Raw genomic sequence first — 16950 nt, forward strand, 5'->3', positions numbered from 1 at the left:
CCCCGGTTCATTGGAGCTGCTCGGGGGATTTTTAACTATTGTTTTTTGGGGTAGGCCAGAGGTGGCATGAAAAGTCCTGGACTGGAATAAATCCACAGGCCCCCCTTCCCCCATCAAGGGAAGCATGTCTGGCACCCGGGAGTAGCCTAGACTAGAAGTGGCTGTAGGAGAATGGGACTTGGGATAAGGTGGTCTTTGGCCTGGGATTAGCCCTGTCACCTTCAGCTCTGTGTCCCTGTAGGGACTGTAGGACCCATCTGTTGATGTGTACAGTGTGACTGAGCATACAGGATGTGGACACGCAGATCCTGGCCCGGTGGGTGCTTGGTGGGATGTTAGGGATCTGTTTCCTCAAACTCACAGGCACCTTACACAGTGAAGGAGAGGAGCAAGCATGGTGCCAACACACATATTGTGACCGTTTTCCAATTTTTCCACTGGTTACGGCTTTGATCCGTCCAGTACATTTTTATTGAGCACTTATTATGCACCAGGTCCTGCACTCGGTGTTGGGAGGAGAGTGGTAAACCAGAAAGTCATGTTTCAGCTTGAGCTCATAGCCTAGTGGGAAAGCCCAATAATAAACAACTAATCTTGAAATTTCATTCAGCAACAAATATGTGCCAGGCATTATTTTAGATGCTGTGAAGAAAGCAAGCAAAAGTAACTGCCATTTTGGAGCTTTCATTCTAGTGGGGGGGGGGGGAACAATAAAATAAAATATATAATACAAACTATAGTCTGTTAAAAAGTGCTAAATGCCAAGGAGAAAAAGAAAATAGGGAAGGAGAATATGAGATATCAGGTGGGGGATGAATTTACATTCCAGTGGCCTGGAAGGCCTCCTAAGAAGGTGTCTCTTGAGTAAAACTTTGAAGGAAGTGGTAAACAAATCATTTTGAGCTGTGATGAGTGCAAGGAAAGAAAGATGAAGAGCGTGGTGAGAGAGAGTAATGGGACTTGATTTGGGTTGGGGGCACAGGGAAGGCTTCCCGGAGGAAGTGATGAGACCCGAAGGAGGGTTAAGAGTTAACCATGTGTGGAGCAGCGCAGAGCTTGGCAAGTTGGAGGAAGTGAAAGGAGGCCCGTGTGGCTGGAGGGGGAAAGGGAGAAGGGAGATAAGTCTGTGGAGAGGTGGGTCAGGTCACGGGAGGCCTTGGGGACAGAATGCCTTTCCCCCTTAGTTTGGATTGTAATTAGGAAGCTTTCAAGGGTTTTAAGCCAGTGACATGATGACATTTACGTTTTAAAAGATCTCTGGCCTCTGTTTGGGGACCGGTCTTTGAGGTAAGCAGGTGGGGCAAGGCTTTCTGTGTGGAGAGGCCTAACTACATACCTGATCTGCCTGGAAAGCCTCAAGCCATCTGGGGGAGATCCTTTTGCTCCAAGGGTCTGTTTTGCCCCGCTTTTAGGAAGGGAAAGGAAAATGAATTTGCATTATTGAGTGCCTGCTAGGTGCGAGAATCAGTTTTAGAGACTTCTGCAAATATTATCATATTTAACTTAATCCTCTCTGCATGCGAAGAGAAAGGGATGTCTTGCCCTTTGCAGATGCAAGCCCAGAGGGGACAGGGGATTTAACCCAAAGCTACATTTGTGTCATAATCGGTATTCAGACCCGGGTCTTCCTAATTCCAGAGCCCACTGGCTCTGCAGCCAGACTCCTGGAGTTTGCATCTTGCTTCTGCCACTTGCTAACGTAATGGTTTTGAGTTATTTAACCTCTTGTGCCTCAGTTTCCTGTCTGGAAAAACCTCAAGCTTTTCCCAGCTTAAATGCAGATAAAATTATCTGCCTCACAGGGTTTGATAAATACAGATAAAACGGTTTTTGTGCGGATCAAATTAACTAAGCCATGTAAACATTTGTAGCACTGAGCTCCGATGTTAGTTGCTGTTAGTACGTAAAATTTTTAAATATCCGTGCTGTCTCTCAGCCATACTGTGGTCATTTTGGATGAGAATAAATATATAGGTAATTTAAGTCTTGAATTTTGTGGGACTCTTTCACCCTCCGTTTTCCTCTAAACGACTTAATGCCAATGTTTCGTGTGATCAATCATTCGACATTGATTTCCCATTTCATTCTCGACGCTGTGCTAGGACTTATGGATATAAAGTGAATTCCTTCCCTCCAGAACCTCAGGGTCTCCAGAGGAGGTCATATATTTAAAAGGATGAGCTACAATGTACTTCATGAGTTCTGTAATGCACCTGTAGTTAAGAGAGCTGTTGGGAGCGAGAAGAACTAAATGCCGAGGGAAGTGGGGAAGACTTGGGGTGGAGGTGACTTTTGTACTGGGCTTTGGAGGAAGAATAGGAGTTTTATACACAAGTAAGACTGGGGAAAGGACGTTCTAGGTAGAGAGAGCTACGTGTGAAAGCGAGGAGCTGTGAGAGGCTTGGTTTGTCCCGTGATGAGACTGGAAAGCTGAGTTGGAGCTGCAAAAGGCAGGTCCAGTTTGGGTTTTATTCTATAAGCCACAGGGAGCTATCAGAGAGTGTTAAGTACATCAAACACATTCCACCACTGTGGGTGTCGCAGTTAGAGAGTGGAGACAGAGACCATCCTGGGGGGGCTTTTCTGACGAGATCCCTGTGCCTCAGCATCTAGCTCTCAGTTTCACAGACCCGAAATCCAGTTTTGTGGGGCACTCAGCTGGTTGTGTCCAGGGAGACTGACTCATTAACCAAACTTGGAAGAGACTGATGCACAAACTCAGAGTATTAACTGGCCATGAGAAACAAAACGGCGGAGTGACAGATGTTTCTGTCCTCTGGCCATTGCTCCCCGCCCCCCCCCCCTCCACCCCCCTTCTGGCCAGGACTGGGACACACTGACAAATTCTTGCTCCTCAATTCCTGTTTGTCTTTCTCAGGCTCCATGAAAATTAACCCTTACTGTTAACATAATCTTTCCCCAAGCTTTATACAGTGTAGTCAACAATGATTTTTAATTGATTGAATGATTCTGTGTCATTTGGGTGGGATCCTGTGTTTGTAAAACTTAAGGAAGAGGAGAAATAACTTTTTTAGAAATAAAATATTGGAAAAGGGGCTTCCCTAGAGTTGGGTTACCGGAGAAGGCGTAGGGATTTTATGTGGGGTAGGTAATTTTGTGGCTGAGCGGTGCTTGTGGACAGATGCATTGGGAATTGTTCTGGGAGTAGAGGTTTGTGGACTCTTGGAGGGGGCGGGGGGGTTTTGGTTGCACTTGAAGGGGTGATTGGTTTAACATTTTCATCTTCCCTACACTTTGGAGACAGAGAAGAAAGTAATAGTTCCTGCCCTTTACTCAGCCTGGGCATGGTGAGCTTTCTTAGTAGATTGGAATCTTCGTGAGATTTGAGCTTCATCTTAGCACTTCTTTCTGCTTCGGCAAAACTGAGAAGAGTGGAGTTCTGAATCTGTATTTTTCTACAGTGAAAAATAAAATCCAAATAGACCAACCTAGATTGTGGATTAATTATTTTTCTTTTAAAACTCTAAAAATAATTACACGAGAATATTCGTGTAGAAAATTTAGGAAATGCAGATAGGTACACGAAGGAAGTAAAACTAACTGATACATCCTATAACCTAGACCTACTGTCAGCATTTTAATATTTCATGTTTGTATTAGACCTTTATCTCCAGCTCTGTCTCTACATGTAAGTTTAATTTTTTCTTTTCCTACAAAAATAGGAACATCCTGAATAGGAGAGAGTTCTGAGTGTTGACCTCTGAAATGGAGCAATTGCATGTACCCCAAATTCGTATCTGTTTCCATTTGTGGGCATCTGCGCCAGTGTTCTCCCCCTTCCTGCTCTAGGGGCACAGAGTGCGATACCCTTTAGCTAATTAAGTTTTAGAAATGTTTTTAGGGGCTCAGGTGCCACTTCACCCAACTATTTGCTTTTATTCGACAGCAGGAAGTGTGTATGTGTGTGTTGAAATGACATGTCTGATTCTTTTTATGACTCAAAGAGAAGTTAATGAACACCGCTCGAGTTTGGTGTCAAACCCGTCAACACTCTTGGGCTGTCCTCTGTTCACTGTGTGACTTTGGCTAAGTCCTTTCCCTTCTCCGTTTCAGATTCTGAAGGTGTTCTGTCAAGAGGTAACGGTGGCCCCCTTCCTTTCGTTAACACACTCCGCAAGATGACGAGGATGCTGACGTCTTTCTATGTGATCCATTGTGGAAAGACTGCCACAGTGTGGAGTGAGAAAGAGGGGGCTGCCTGTGGAACACACTGACTCCTGGCCTTGAAGCAGTGTGTGTGGGGCACACACAGGGGTCTCTGTGACTGTGTCATGTCTGTTTGTGAGAGCTCCAGAATTATCGGAGCCTCCTGAAAACTTTTGAGTAGGCCAGAGGTGGCGTTCATGGTCTTCTGCAAAACTAAATCCATAGGCTTATCCTGAGAAGCAAGACCTACGCCCCAGGTCTAACTCAGGACAGGCTCACTCTGCAGAGCAGTTTCCTGTAAGCTCTGCTTACCTCTCAGTGGTGAGATTGGGTGGTTTTCACTTTTTTCTTTATATTTTTCCCTATCCTTTGAATTCTCTTTTGGCTTATATATCATCTTTACAAAAGCAAACAACTGGTAAATCTGTTTTCATTTTGGAGATAAACCTTGAATGCCCTCAAGCAAAAGTGCAAACTTCCCAGAACTATGTCCCTATAGAAGAGCCGGCCACCCCTCCTTGGTCAGGGAGGGGAAGATGCCTTTGTTAGATGTGCTGTAGAGATGGCTCTCCCAGACAGGTGAATTAGGCTAGGACCTCTGACTGAGATGTTCCTGAGAGAGCCAGGGCTGCACCCATCCGGGAGGAGCTGATGAGTAGAGTGTGACTTGGCTTGTAGCCTCATTTGTTGGGTGTTTTCTTTAGGAGTGTTTCTAAGGAAATCACTTCTTTTGGGTGAGGCCCTGGGCCTTCTTGCATAGACTCAGTCTCCTGCACGTCAACGTGGGGGATGCTCTAGAGGCCTTGGTGTTACAAGCTGGGGGTCACAGGACTGTAAAGAGAGGGGTTCCTGTGTGTAAGCCTCATATGCCTTCCTGGAATTTCCCTCCCTCTGAGAGCTCAGCCCATCCTGGTGGGGAGGCTGGGGGGTACTTCTTCCTCATATCCATCCAGTCCTTGGGCATAGGACCATTTTACCCACACTGCCCTTGGCAGGCTGGAGCTGAACGTGAGCCAGTGGAGTGGGCTCTGGCTCTGCTTTTATTCCCCTGGTTTGCTGCAGTTTACAGCATTCTACTCCTATCTGCCAATTCAGTTCCTGAAGTTGAAGTTTTTCCTTAGCAAGCCAAAGGGCAGAGTGAGACCAGAGAGAGAGAGGTCTTGAAAGTAGATGTCCATTGTAACTGAAGGCTTCTCAGACTATTCCAGGGCCTGAAAACACATCTGAGGCAGAGCTTTGGCATTTTCAGAGGAGAAGGGAGCCCAGGGTGGGCAGCGAGCAGCTGTTCAGACTCTTCTGGGGCTTGGCCCAGCTGAGGCTCAGGTCTGTGTGGGCAAGGGCCCTGCCTTTGCCTTGTTAGACTCTCCAGACCTGAACTGAACTGGCTGAGGTTGTAAAAACTGCTTTATTGTCTGAAACTTCATTAAGGCTGTAAATCTTTAGGCCCTTACAAATATCAGATGTGTGATTAATACTACTATTATTCTTAATTAGAATGTTTACTTGTATGTAAAATCCTGTGGAGCCTTTTTGCAACTGGGCATCATTGATCAGTAATCTACGGTTGCTTATGAAAGGCCCAACCTGGGCCCCAACCCAGAGCTGGGTGCTCTGTGGAGTATAAGAGTCACATGAGATGAACTTTGCCGTCAAGGACTTCCCCCACTGAAAGCAATTAGAGAACAGTTTGCTTCCACACCAGAAGGGTCTTAAGGGGGCTTTTCTTCCTGGGGGTGGTGGTTACTTTCTCACAGGTCAGCCCTCTGAGATGGCTGGGCTTACCTTTGGGGAACATTCTCTGCTACCCAAAATGGATTGAATGGCCATTTGGGAGGAGGGAGGTGGTGGCAACAATGTTGTATCATCTTTCGTTGCTTCACTTGTCTCTCCTTGACACTGTGTCTCTAAGCACCTGTGCTCTTTAGGAGAAGATAGCCACCTACCCACAAAATATGAACCCCAACGCCTATCATTCCACCATTGTAGCTCCATTCCTCTGAGTCTAAGGCTTTTGCATTTCTACTTAGAGTCCCCTTTTAAAATATTTACACCCCCTGGGAGAGGTCAGACTCTTAGCAGTTCATCACCAAACAGTAGCTCTAATTACCAGGAATTAATTAAGTCAACTGAGAGAAAGACTGGGACCCAGACAGGCACTTGGGGCCAAGAATGTCCAAGGGGACACACTCCTGCAGGGCAGGAGAGAAGTGAGGGCAGTGAAAGGAACTTTCATGCACATTAGTTGCTGCAGGTGGGTACTGCTAACTCTGGGGCCACCTGGTGGTCTTGCTGGCTGGGGTGTCAGATACAGCATGACCTAGCGCTGGTACAGGGGGCTTTGAGGCCCATGTGGAATTTGCACTGCGTGGGGAATTTAGACTTAAAGGATTGGAAGATTGTTTTTTCCTTCATTTAAAAAGTAATATATGCTTGGTTTAGAAAATTTTGGAACATTCAAGAAGAAAACAAATTCTTCCTAATTTTATTACCTAATGATAGACAGCTGAAATGTACAGGCAGAGGGACGAGATCTTTTTACAATGTAAGTCAGCATACCACTCCTCTACCCCAAGTCCTTCCTTAGCCTTCCATCTGAGAGCTGAAGTCAGTCCTTGCAGTGGCCCTCCGTTCTCCACCTCCCACCCCTGTCTCCTGTGACTCCCTCCGCTCTGGTTCGGGTTCCTTGAATGCACCAAGCACTTTCCTGGCTAAGGGCCTTTCTACTTGTTCTTCGCTCTGCCTAACACCTCTTCTCTCCCATATTCACATGGCTTGCTCTCTCCTTTGCTTCAGAATTGAGAATGTGGTCACTCCAATTTCTGTTCTGAGGAACAGGGGTTCCTCAACTGAAAGACTGCCTGACATACTATGAATCTGCTTGTTTGTGTCTGTCTGTCTCCTGGTGGAATGTCAGCACCACGTGGGCAGGGACTTAATCTATTCTGTTCACAGGTGGTATCCACCAGTGACTAGAACAAGGCCTGGCACATAGTAGGTGCTCAGTTAATATTATCTAATGAATGAATGCACGTGCATGCATGTGTGTAGTGTGTGTGTGTTGTGGAAATGGAATGGGAAAGGACCATGTTCCTAGAAGCTGGAGGGGGAGAGAATGGATGTGGATGATGTAGAGAGTGAGGATGCTCTTGGCGGGAATGGAGGCTGGAGACGTGGTCTAGTCTGTTCCAGTCTGTACAATCTCTTCTCTTACTGATGCTGTTGAAGGCGAAGGCAGTGATTTGGTGCTTTGAGGCAGGTGAAGAAGCAGCTGCTGAAATATAAAATCAGTGGACTTGGTCTAGGCCTCCATTATGGAGCTTCTCAAAAGCCTGGCCTGAGGGCTGGAGCTGATAGGGTAGGTTATAGGAGGCTATTTTTAGGTTTGTGAACAGGGTGAGGGACCTGATGGAAGTGTTATTTGGGGAGACATACAGGATGATAATAGCGGGAGACCACAGATGGGGAGCAAAGATGTGGCAAGGATAGGGTGGAGACATGGAATGGAAGAGATGATGTCAGTGAGACTTGGCAATGACAGGGTGCTCCCCAGCTGCTGTGCAGCTGCCTTAACAAAGGTTTCCAGTGCTCCCAACTTGGTAGAGCTTAAAGTATTGTCGGTGGCTTCGAGTGAGTTTTGGAAGCAGGTGGGTATAAGTGGGAGAAAGGGAGAGGGAGAACCCTGAGGTTCATCAGGTTGGGGGGTCTGTAGTGGGGCGCCGGCATATCCTGCACTAGGCCTACAACTCACAGACACAACTGGGGACAGGAGCCTGTCTCTTCCTCCTGGTCTGCCCAAAACCGTCACCTTCCCAGAGTGGCTGTCAGTGCTCTCGGGTTTTCTTCTGAACCTACACGTATACCAGGACGGTATCTGAAATCCGTTTGTTCCATCACCTTTCAACTTCATTTTCTGTCTCCGCAGTATTGTCTATTTCTCAGAACAAATTGTCTTTGACTCACAGACCCACTTAGATTGGATTAATTGACTGGAAATACTTATTTCTAAATGATTTCTGTTTCATTAGGCTTCTAGCCTGTTTTTTAAAAAGACTTTTGCCAAGATGAGATCAGCGAAGTGATTTTGGTATAATCTTCTTCTTTTTCATCTTTTGGTACAAGTTACGTTTTGAGATTGACATTTCAGATGCATTCATTCCTAGAATAAATATTTGAGTGCCTGCTATGTGCCAGGCACTATTCTAGGCACTGGAAATATAATGAGGAACAAAGTAAACAGAGATCTTGCCTTCGTGCTGTTTAAGACAGTGCTGTAAGAGCTTTACAAATGGGAACTCGTTTAATCCCTGTAACAGCCCCATTTTACAGATGGGAAACCCGAGCCAGAGAGGTGAAGAAACTGCCCAGAGTCACAAGGTCTAGTGAGGGGTGGAACAGGGGTTTGAACCCAGCAGAGTCTGTGCTCTGAACTGTCACGTGTGATGGGGGCGGGGAGAAGGGTTGGAGCTGGGGAATTTCTATCTTTGACTATGTGGGGCCTGCTTTGAATTTATGTTTAGAGATTTTTCTCAGGATCTGACCTATCTGCTTATTATTATTATTATCTTTAACATTTACCTTCAGGCCTATTAAAAATGATTTTCTTTTCTTCTCTCTTTAGGTGGTGTTTGGAAACTAGACCATGTGCCTAGGGAGAAGTGGTTCCTTTCTCCACAGCTCCACACCCCCAGCCACGCTCACCACACCCTTGTTTTGAGAACCTCATTGAGGTATGATGTCTAGGCTGACCTGAGCTGCCCTTGAGGAACCAAGAGTTTGGACGCAACTGATTTTTTTATGTTCCCTGGTAGTTATTTATTTTTAAATTGTGGTAAAATATACATAGCAAAATTGACCATTTTAACCATTTGTGAATGTACTATTCAGTACCACTGTCACCACCATCCATCTCCAGAACCTTTTCATCCTCCAAACTGAAACTCTCTCCCCATTGAATAGTAACTCCCCATCTTTCCTCCCCTGGCCCCTGGTGACCACTGTTCTGCTTTCTGTCTCTCTGAATTTGACTGCTCCAGGTGCTGCATATCAGTGGAATCATACACCATTTGCCCTTTTGTATCTTGCTTATTTCACTTAGCATAATGTCTTCAAGGTTCATTTATGTTGTAGCCTGTGTCAGAACTTCATTCCTTTTTAAGGCTGAATAATATTCCATTGCACGTTTGTATCACATTTTGTTATCCATTCCTCCATTGATGGACACTTGGATTGCTTCCACCTTTTGGGTATTGTGAACAATGCTGCTGTGAACATGGGTGTACAAGTACCTCTCCAAGACCCTGCTTTCCTTTCTTTTGGGTCTATGCCCAGAAATGGAATTGCTGGATCATATAGTAATTCTATGTTTAATTTTTTCTGGGGGGAACTGCCATACTGTTTTCCGTAGTGGCTACACCATTTTACATTCTCACCAGCAACGGGCAAGGATTCCACTTTCTCTACATCCTCACCAACCCTGTTCTTTTCTTCTTCTTCATGTTTTTTTTTTTTTTTTTTTGATAATAGCGTTCCTAATGAGTGTGACCTTGGTGGCAATCTAGTTGGATCCGTGGAATCCACTAACCAAGGATCTGGTCCCTGTTGTCCTGAAATGTACAAATGTAGAGGAAATAATATGATAAACCTCCATGTACTCCTTACCCAGCTCCAACAGTTATCAATTCATGGCCAATCTTGTTTCGCTTATATACGCCCTCCCTGCTCTCTTCCTGCTGCCCTGTGGTATTTTGAGGCAAATCCCAGACATCACATCATTTTATCTGTAAATGTTTCACCATGTGTCTTAAAAAGATAAAGACTTTTAATAATCCATTTTGTCTGGTGATGGGAGGGCACATAGAGATGCTCCTGACACATTATTCCTCCTTCCCTTGGATCACCAGGGACATATACAGTGCGCACACGCGTGGACACCTGGATGTTGGATCCATTGCCTTACTGGGTGGTTGGTGAAAAGCTGTCTTGGCTGGGGCCCTGCTTTCCTGTAGAAGGTGACAGTCCTTAGGTCTGAGCCGTGATGAAGGAGCCCACCCCGATCTCTGTTGAGAGGGGAAGGAGAGAACAGGGAGTGAGTAAGGAAGGAAGGAATAGTGAGAGGGAGAGGGATGGGAAAGGAGAAGAGCATGTGTGTAGGGGTGTGTGTGTGTAGGTGTGTGTGAGAGAGAGAGAAAGGAAGTGAGAGAGCAGAGCACCTGGGAGAGAAACTCTTTACCAGGTCTTTGACTCATCAGCTCCTAAACTCCTTAGTGATCTAAGGAGACCACAGAGATACTTCAAGACTAAAAGCATATCCCTTATGTCCCTGTGTCCTCATCCCCTTTCCCCCTGTGCCCCCGCAAACCTTTCAATTTTGGCATCTTTGTGCTACAGTTCTCCTGTGATGGATGAGACTGGTGGCACACTCAGAGCCACAAATACAGGGGTACCAGAGACAGGGAAAGAGTGACTTTGTGGAGCAGCTGCTTTTTCTTTTCTGGGGCCCTTTTATTCAGGGACTAGAGGCTTGGTTCACAGCAGGTCTGAGGCTGCTGGCTTATTCCTTAAATTTGGGGATCTCTACTACCAAGAGACGATGCTTTTACACAGTTTGGTGGGAGGGCCTCCTCGAGGATGGTGTGTGAACAAGAGGAGCCCTTCCTCCGTTTTTTCTCAGTCTCTGGGTCCTGTTTCCTTCTGACAAAGTGCGGTTCCCAGTTAGTGCTGAGATCTCTTTGCAAGTAATGAAAGGCAGAGGGGGTACAGGTTACAAAATATCAGTTTCTATCTCAGTTCTCAGCCTGTTTAGACTTTGTTGCCTGTACCTAGTTTCCTCTTCTATTATCTCGGTCCGCTGCGCAGTCCTGCACAATGTCTTCTCCTTCCAGTTCCAGCCCCCTTTCTCTCTTCCTAGCTTTTAAAAAATATAACAGCTTTATTGAGATATAATTCACGACATACAATTCACACATTTAAAGTGCATAATTCTATGTTTTTTCGCATATTTGCCAGGCTGTATCGCCTTTTCTTAAGACTCCAGACTCCCCTGTGCCCGTCTCTTCCCTGTGGTTCTCAGAGCCACCTCTCTCCACTGATGCTGCACTGATCCCGTCTTCAAAACAGAAGACTTTATTGTGAGGACAGTGCCAGTAGGCACTTTCCACTGGTAACATATTTAACTTAAGCAGCCCTGCATGGGCCTAGGATTCACAGACAAGTGCTACTTCAGGTAGACCCCTTCCCACTGGCAAGGTTCCATCACCACTCAAGGCCTCTCTATTTATAAAAAGTTAAAAAAAAAAGGTAAACACAAATAACGGTGCGAATTTGCCAGCTGCTTTGTTGTTAATAAACGTGCTTGGGAATCTGTGACTGTCCTTGATTAGTCTTAGTTCTGGACAGATGAGCTATCAAGTCATTCCTCCTTTCCAATGGCAAATTACCTTCCAGTAAACATGCTGGGGCGTATAAACCGACAGTAAAGAAACGAGCAATTATATACTGTGTCAGGTGGTAAGGGTTGTGAAGAAAAATAAAGCAGAGTAAAGGGACAGAGATGGATGGTGAGGGCAGCGATTGGTGTCTTACATACAATGATCATAGAAGGCTCCTGACAAAGTCATGTTTGACTAAAGGCATGAAGGAAGCAAAGAGTGAGCCCATAGGGATCTGAGGGGAAGAGCGTTCCAAGCAGAGGGAACAGTAAATGCCAAGGTTCAGAGCAGGAGTGTGCCCCGCATGCTCGAGGAGCAGTGAGGCGGTGTGGGCACGCCTGGAGCAGGCTGGCCACGGGGACGGGTGTGGGAGACGGAGGCAGTCTTCGCCAGGTAGGCCTTGGTAGAGACTCGGTTTTACACTGTGTGGGATGGGCTGGTGTTGGAACGCTTTGAGGAGAGGAGGAACAAGATCTGATGGATGTTTTAAAAGCAGCACCTGGGGCCGGCCCGGTGACGCAGCCGTTAAGCGCGCATGTTCTGCTTCGGCGGCCTGGGGTGCGCCGGTTCGCCGGTTTGGACCCGGGTGTGGACGTGGCACCGCTTGTCAAGCCATGCTGTGGTAGGCGTCCCACATATAAAGTAGAGGAAAATGGGCACGGATGTTAGCTCAGGGCCAGTCTTCCTCAGCAGAAAGAGGAGGATTGGCGGCAGATGTTAGCTCAGGGCTAATCTTCCTTAAAAAAAAAAAAAAAGCGCACCTGGCTGCTGTGTTGCTGTGTTGAGGTTGAAGAGTAGAGGCCAGGGTGGAAGCAAGGAGACCAGTCCTTTGTGGGACTCCAGGAGAGACAGATGACGATGGTTGGAGATGGTGAGAAATGGTTGGATTTAGGTTTATTTTGAGGGTAGATTCACAGGATTTACTTATGGATTAGACGAAGGATATGAAGGAAGGAGAGGACTCAGGGATGCCAAAATCTGGCTGCGCAACATGGAGGGCGGAGTTGTCGTTCACTGAAATGAGGAAGACTGTGGGAGGAAATCAGGAGTCAGAGTTTGGATGTAATTGGGTTTGAGATGCCTGTCCAAGTCCAGAAGTAAAGGGGTACCAGTTAATCATTTGGTGAGTGCCTATCGAAAGCTCAGGAAATAGCAGAAGGGAGAGCCTTTTGCTGAAATAGCTGTGGTGAATGTAGAGCATTATGCCATGAGGAGGAAGAAGCGAAATGAGGGAGCATTGGGAGTTGTGCGTTGACTTCTGATGGGGATGGGCAGAGAAAGCCCTGCTCCTGTCCTTGCCTCTGGGAATCCCGTGCCCTTGATGAGCCTTCAGTGGCACCCACAGGGGGGTGGCTGCGGGTGTTTGCAGTGGGTGGTGTGTGGGGACGCTCAGGAGCAAGGTCTGGGCCTTCCTGTTTTCCTCCGTGCCAGGCACAAGCCTTGGTGTTTGGTCAGTGTTTGATGAATGAACTTCTTTCGGAGCCTCAGTTCTCCACTTGTCGAATGAAGAGGTAGCCTAGACCATTGCAGGGAATCAACTTGGAAGTTTTAAAAAAAATGCAGGGATCCATCCCGGATGTATTGAACCAGAATTTTCCTGGTGGGAGCCTGGGTGGCTGTGTTTTGAGTCACTCCCCATGCTGTTCTTTTGCAGGCAGTCGAGCAGTCTGCAGACGGGCGTTTGGAAGCCACTGGACCAGATCATTTCTGAGGTCCCCTTCAGCTCTGACATCCTGTGAGTCTTGTTAGAATGCTTGCAGTGTAATTCTGTTCTTGGGAAATGGGATTTTTGGCTGGGGTGGAAGGGCGTGGAGGGCGCTGTGGGCCGGGCAGGCTTTGGAGAAGCGTTGAGGAATGGTTCTGGGAGGGGTGGGAGCGGTGGTGGCGCACTTGCCACTGGGAGCCGGTGCACTAGGTCCTGGAAACAGAGGTAAAGGACATGACCCCAACTTTGGAGGGGCTCACAGACTGATGAGAGAGCGCGTGGTCTCCGCCTGCTGTGGGAAGTGCTGCCGTAGCAGCAGGCAGGCCCAGGTGTCGGGAGAAAATGGTGGAGGGGGGCAGAGGACCGGTGTTGCAGCGCTCAGAGAAAGCATCCCCAAGGAGGGGACCTGGAGCAGAACCTGGGGGTGAGGAGTTCTCAGGCAGGTCTGTGTTTGGTGCCTGAGTGGGGGCATCAGGTGTTCTCTAGTCAGGGGACAGCTCAGGCCCTGACACAGCAGCATGAGGAGGTCTGGGAGAACCAGCAGTGAATGAAAGGGACTCTGGGAAGTGGCTGGAGAGGTGGGCAGAGACCAGATGGGAGGGGATCCTCCGTTCTAAGCGAGGCATTTGAGGTCTATCCTGAAGATGATGGGGATTTTGAACAGGGGCGTCTCTGTGATCAGGTATGTGTTTTTCAGCAACTGTCATGGCAAACAAAAGTGTGCCTTGGAGGGGCTATGGCTGGACGGAGGAAAAGACAAGTGAAAAGCTTTGTGGTTCCGTCTGGGTCCCTTGGGGCACCTGCTTTCTTTAAACTGCTGCGAATCTCTTTGGGCTGTTTTTTGCTAATGATTAGAATACCAGGTGCCTCATGGAATGAAATACTGGCCACTGAGATGACTCAGAACATCTGTGACTTGTGGTCCCGTAGACCTGTAAGCAGGCCTCAGATGCGTATTCAGGAGGGCAGCGATGTGCACATGGTAGGGAGTCTACTTTTCCATGCCGGGAGTTAAGTTTTACGTAGCAATCCAATAGCTCTGGATTAATTGGCCCAGCCATTGCAGCCTCGCCTGTCCAAGGACTTGAGTCCTCCTGCCCAAGGTCTTCACGTGAGTAGCTGGTGGCAACCTAGGCTTGAAAGCCAGTGCTTGTGGTTTGCAATTTCTTAGTCTTTTAGCTCCACCATTCCGAGTCTGGGGCTTCAGTCTGGGTCCAGAAATGTGCGACTTTTTTTTTTTCTTTCCTGTTTCCTTCGATCCAGCTAAAGTTTCACTGAGCTTCTTTCTCTGCCACCCATGGAAGCAGTGTCTCTCTCTCTGACCGATATTTTAGGCAGAGTCCAGACTAAAGCTCCTGCAGGTCACGGGAGGAGCAGCTGACTCTCAGGCTTGCTTACTAATTCTCTTTCCTCTTGCCTACCTCCCACTCCTGGTCCAGAAGGAGAAGTTTCCCTACCTGGCAACCAACTCACGTCGTTTCTTCTGGTCTGAGCTTCTGCTCAGAAATTCTCTGTCTCTCTGTCTCCGTCTCTCTCTCTCACACACACACACACACAGCTTGAGTTATTCTTTGCTCTCTTGTCCCCTGGGATGCTCCTTTTTCTAAAATAGAAAGCTGAGGGTAACTTTCATTTACCTATTTTTAAACTCTTAACCGTTGTAACAATAATCTCAATATGTAAGCCATATTCAGTCATGTGGGGGAGCAGGTGAAGAATTCACTCACAGGTTGTAAAATGTACACACTCCACATGCTTCCTTCTAATCCTTGTCCAACAAACAATGGCAAATACAAGGAAGCTTAGTTTTGTGGTCTCATAGTCCAGTGTTCCTCAAGTCATGCTGCCTTCACTTTCGTTTTATAAATCTGTAACATGTTATTTGCTTTCTTGCCTCATTAAACAGAATATACTGAATAGAGGTCAGATTTTTCTTAATGCTTGTGAGTGCCTCTGCCCCTTTGATGTCCTGTTACTTAACTTTTATTAATCTGCCTTTACTGAACTTAACATTGTTAGGAAAAACAGATGACTAAGTTTAATGTTATTTGAAATTCAAAGATTTTCACTCTGAGAGAAAGAAAGCTCATGGATTGAGTAATAATTCCTTGTTCTTAGTTCCTCAGAGCCTCTTTTAAATTTGTAGATTTGAATAAATGTGGACATTAGTACATTTATATATTTTACCTCTAACATCTTCAGTATATTTTCTGACTAATGGATGAAGTCATCTTTTGTTTGTCTACGTCTTTTATTTCAAACTTCAAAATGCTGCCCTCTCCGCTCTAGTATTTTGAGGTTTGATGAACAAACCTGTACTCCAATCATGCTCTCTCTTTCCCCTAAACCTTCGTCTCTTCAGAATAAAATAGAGTTCTAATTTTTAGGCTCTCATTAGAAAGCCCTTCTATCTACTTTATAACTTCAGTCTTGTCCCTCAGGACCTCCTCCAGCGCTGGCATGTCTTTCTTAAGTTCTGCAGCACATCTAGCTGTGCACACACTGAGTGGTTTTGAATATGGGCGGGATCACAAGTTTTATTTTGTTTTCAGTGTCCTTTCTGGCAGTGCCCAGTGTTTTCTGAACCTTTTCTAATGAAACATGCAATGTGGTGCCTTCAGGGGACAGTCTAAGCTGAGGCCTCTTTGTTGTACGGTTGGGCTTAGAACCCATTATTCTAAAAGTGTAATTGGAATTGCTTTTCCCTGAACGTTCCTTCACATTTGCCTTCGCTGATGCTCCTTTGCTGTAATTTCGCCTGTTGATGCAGCCTCCTGAGAACTTGTCTTTTAATTCCTCATTTTGATTTCTGGAACAGCTTTAAGGCCATTTGCAGTCTTGAAGGTTTCAGTTTATTGCTTCAACAAATATTTATTGAGTACCTAATGGAGAGTACAGTGATGAACGAGACGCATAAGCCTCTTCCCTCATAAGCTTACAGCCTAATGTTCTGCTGGATCACTGGCTCCTGAAGCAGTTTGAGTGTGAGACCCCCTTTTTGAATTAATACTTTTCATGGGCCTTCCTCATTCAGTAGTGGTATTTTTTCCCTTTTTAAAAATTTAATTTTTTTGAGGTTATATTGGCTTATAACATTGTGTAATTTCAGGTGTACATTATTATATACTAATTTCTGTATAGACCAGTAGTGGTATTTTTAATGGCTGGTCACTGGGAACACATGTGGATATGAAGTTGGATCCCCTGTGGGTTGGGAACTGCCATTCTAGGTAATTTATGAAAGCGTTAAGCTCCAGTCCAGAAATGATCAGTGTGTTAAAAACTCTGCTGTTGGGCCAGCCCTGCGGCCCAGGGGTTAAGTTTGGTGCACTCTGCTTCAGCAGCCTGGGTTTGGTTCCAGGGCGCAGACCTATACCACTCGGTGGTGGCCACGCTATGGCAGCAACCCACATATAAAATAGAGGAAGATTGGCACAGATGTTAGCTCAGGACGAATCTTCCTCAAGCAAAAAAACCAAAAACAGGCTGGCCTGGTGGCCAAGTGGTTAAGTTCACGTGCTCCGCTTCAGCAGCCCAGGGTTTCACTGGTTCGAACCCTGGGTGTGGACGTGGCACTGCTCATCAGGCCACCTTGAGGTGGCGTCCCACATGCCACAACTAGAAGGACTCACAACTAAAACACACAACTAT

The 16950-nt window shown here is 46.4% G+C and overlaps 1 protein-coding gene across 1 annotated transcript in view; it reads left to right on the forward strand.

Moving 5' to 3' along the window:
- ZNF592 (zinc finger protein 592) overlaps positions 1-16950 on the forward strand; it is a 54534-nt gene that overhangs the window by 7032 nt on the left and 30552 nt on the right. The window contains exons 2-3 of the mRNA XM_046655305.1: positions 8786-8894; positions 13249-13329. The gene's annotated coding sequence lies outside the window, so the exon portion shown is untranslated. The remainder of the gene's footprint in view (positions 1-8785; positions 8895-13248; positions 13330-16950) is intronic.

The sequence above is a fragment of the Equus quagga genome, chromosome 2 (genome assembly GCF_021613505.1).
Source record: "Equus quagga isolate Etosha38 chromosome 2, UCLA_HA_Equagga_1.0, whole genome shotgun sequence".
NCBI lineage: Eukaryota > Metazoa > Chordata > Mammalia > Perissodactyla > Equidae > Equus > Equus quagga.